This window comes from Silene latifolia, chromosome 6 (assembly GCF_048544455.1).
Source record: "Silene latifolia isolate original U9 population chromosome 6, ASM4854445v1, whole genome shotgun sequence".
NCBI lineage: Eukaryota > Viridiplantae > Streptophyta > Magnoliopsida > Caryophyllales > Caryophyllaceae > Silene > Silene latifolia.
In genome coordinates this window covers 82,539,338-82,543,108 of record NC_133531.1, presented here as the reverse complement: position 1 = coordinate 82,543,108, position 3,771 = coordinate 82,539,338, and the positions used below count along the sequence as shown (strand labels likewise).

The window sequence follows — 3,771 nt, the reverse complement described above, 5'->3', positions numbered from 1 at the left end:
ACTAAGTCGATTTTTGTGTATGACGTATTTTTATTAATACGTTGATTTTTAATATGTTAAAAATACATAACAAATTTATGTTACATATGACATGTGACATAAGACAAATTGACATTTTGACAAAGATAATATGGAGTCCATATTATCTATGTGTGCCGAAAATTAAGAGGAGGATTAGGCTTAAATTAATTTGATTTTGTTAGTGGTAAACACAATGATTACCTACTAACTAGCCATGCAAACCTAATGCTCATTGTGAAGAACAACTCAAGCATGCATTGGCTCCCTCTAATCCCCCCCCTTCCACCCGGTTTTTTGAGATGAAAAACCACTTTGGTTTTTCATCTTATTTCACCTAATATACACAAAAATGTAGTTAGTGTATTATTCATTATTCATTCATCTAAAATTTGAGTTTTAGAAAGATAAAAACTCTTCTTTCTCTTCCTTCTCTCTAACCGAAAAATAGAGAGTTCCATAATATTTTTGGGTCAATTTTTCCTACAAAATTAATATTGTCTAGTACACATAATATTAATTTTATTAAGAGTGTGTCTTGGGTATAAATCCTTGGGAGAGATCCTATACTTGGGTCTTTGTTCATCCATTGAGGAAAGCACAAGAACAAGAGAGAAGGAGATCTCTCTTGTGCCCTAGTAAACCGAAAATCCAATGTAAGATAAAGATTTTTTCTTTATATTGTTTATAAGTTTGCATGCATAAGATCACTTATTAATTTTATGACAAATTAAAATAAAACATATAAGAGTATGTTAAGTATATAGATCTACTTTTCCTTCAAGCATTGGATGCTATGGAGCTTTGGATGCTAAGAATATAGTGCATTACCGGGTGATTAAGGGGGCATTTATCACGAACATTGGATCCCTCAAACAATTAAGCAAGGAATTAAGATAAATTAAGTCGGATAACCACGCCCCCGATCGGAGCTGCCAACCCCGATCGGGGTTGGCTGTTTGTAGTTGGCTTACGTTTCGTTTCCCTCCCCTATATAAAGGAGAGGCACTTCAAAGCTTGGGATCATCTTATTATCACGTCTCATACACTCTATTTTAGCCTTAAGCAATATTTCTCTCATTAGATTTCATATTTAGTTTACAAGTTGTTTAACTTTCCTTAGTTTAATCTTTCAATATTTTGTTCTACATTCAAGTTATAATACAAACATTTCTTATTCAAGTTCACTTGGTTATTTGTTCTTCCCTACAAGTTCATTTCCATTACGTTATTCCTAGTTTTAGTTTAAAATTTTACATTTCTATTTAATTATCGCATAGTTTATCATTAGCACGTTTATTATATTACATTAGCATTATTCTTATTACTTGTGATATCATTTAGCTTATACAATTTATACAATCATGTTTAGCATTTCTTACAATAAAGTTTATAGTTTACATTGCATTATGAGTAGCTAAATTCCTTAGTCTAGGGGCTAGGGAAGCCATGCAAAATCAAATATGTATAAAATGATAAATTAGGTTATTGATATAATATTGTCCAATTGTTTCTATCACATGTTTGCACTTTAATGTTTAATCTTTGTTTAAAGGCCTTATTCATTGATTAAGTTTGTTCATTCGTTCTAAAGTCGAGAGGCACAGAATTGAATTAGACTAAGTATGTGTAGTAGGACGACCTAGTCATGGACGAGAGTTCCTCTAGGACCCGGTCTATGGTTGACACTAATACCATAAGGTGGGTGTCTCTAAGCCTAAACACTTGACAATGTTATTATTACCGATTTTATCATGATCATATATTTACCTTTGCATGTGTGACCCGACTCCCATAGACTCCCTTTTATCATATAGTTTTCATATTAATTTTTGTTAGTCATCAACTAAACAACAAACAACCCAAACGAAACCGACCTTGATATAAATCTTTCCATAGCATTTCACAACGCAATTCCCGTCTCCTTGTGTTCGACCCCTATTACTACATTAATTTGTGTCTAGGGTAATTATCTTTACATAGGTAGACGACAAGCCTATCAAATATTGACGCCGTTGCCAGGGAGCATGGTTTTATTGCGTTTTGAATTGTTGATTTTTTTTTGATTTCTTTTGTCTTAAGGAACACTTGTTTCTTGAGACCGTTACTTATCATTTTCCTAGAAATTGTTGTCTTATGCCCAGATCCTCTCGTCGTGGAGAATTACTTTCACCGGATTCCGACCCCGAGAAAACATTTAGGAGAAGACGACGTTTTTGGAAGGAAGTGAAATAAGCCTCTTCTCCCGTACAAGTTGAAAGTGCTAGAAAGTCTTACTTAGACAATCTAGAAGCCCTTGAAGAGGAGGGAGTTTCAAGTTCATCATCTCCACCACCACCACCATTTTTAACTAAAAAGATGGTGAAACGTTCCGATCACTCAAAAACTACCGCAGCCATGCTTCCGGCCGGTATCAGAACTACTCAAATTACCCCGTCGGACATCGAGATCAAACCGGCTTTCATTAGCCTAGTGGAGAGGAAGCAATTTGGGGGAAGTCCTTCGGAGGATCCAAATTTGCATGTGCAAAATTTTTGTGATTATTGCTCCATGATCCGTCAAACGGGCGTCACTCAAGCCCAAATAAGGGAAATACTTTTCCCTTTCTCTTTGAAAGACAAGGTCAAACTTTGGATCAATAGCCTTGACCGCACCGCTTTGGTAGTCACAAATTGGGAGACATGGGCTCTTGCGTTCTACCAAAGTTTTTTCCACCGGAAAAAACTCAAACCTTGAGGAGCCCAATCACCGGATTTCATCAACAAGCTCTTCAAAGCTTATATGAGGCTTGGGAGAGGTACAAATAATTACAAAGGCAATGCCCACATTATGGGCTAGATGATTGGTTTCTTGCTATAACATTCTACAATGGATGTTGTGCCGAGTCCCGAAAGATTCTTGATTCCACCAACAATGGGCAGTTTGATCAAATTGACACCGATATTGCTCATGCCACGATTGAATCTAAGGCGGTCCATGATTCACAATATGTCAATTCCCGAAGTGTGCCACTCAAACGTAAAGAAGAATCCTCCGACAATCCCGTCTTGTTAGCTCAAATTACTTTACTCCAACAACAATTGGTGGAAAGAGATGCTAGAGATTCCTTTCAACAACTCAATGTCGTGTCTTCTACAAGTCAAATCATTATTTGTGAAGGTTGTGGAGGAGGGGTTCATTACACCACTCATTGACAAACTCCTATTGAAGAGGTAAATGCTTTTCAAGCTTTGAGACAAAGTTCATATCCACCGGTTACATTTTCAAATACATATAATCCAAATTCAAGATTCCACTCGAATATGTCTTATAGAAGCAATAATGTGCTTAATCATCAACCTCAACCCCCATCACAACAAAATGCCTATGTTCCTCAACAACAAAAGTATAATCCTCCACCGGGTCATCAAAACCAACAAAGGCCACCACAACACAATTATCAACAAAATCAACCCCCACCATAAAATGGCCAACAAAACAACCAAGGAGGAGGAAAACTTAAGGGCTTGATAATGCAAATGCAAAAGGAATTGTTGGCTCAAATCCAAAAGAATGAGCAAGCTCAAAATGCCACGATCAAGATGTTGGAGCAACAAATGGCTCAATTAGTCTCATCTAGCTCTTCAAGGAAAACGGGTCAACTACCCCCTCAAGGTGAGCAACCACATGCTACCCTAAATTCTATCTCCTTAAGAAGTGGTACGAAATATGATGGGCCATCCATGCCTAAAGAAGATGAGGAGGTACTTGTTG

At 36.7% G+C, this 3,771-nt stretch overlaps 1 non-coding gene across 1 annotated transcript; it reads right to left on the bottom strand.

The window, feature by feature from the left end:
* Positions 1–2,746: 2,746 nt before the first annotated feature.
* On the bottom strand, positions 2,747–2,854 carry LOC141589436 (small nucleolar RNA R71). The gene has a single exon (XR_012520375.1). It is a non-coding gene; the product is annotated as a small nucleolar RNA R71 (small nucleolar RNA).
* Positions 2,855–3,771: the final 917 nt, after the last annotated feature.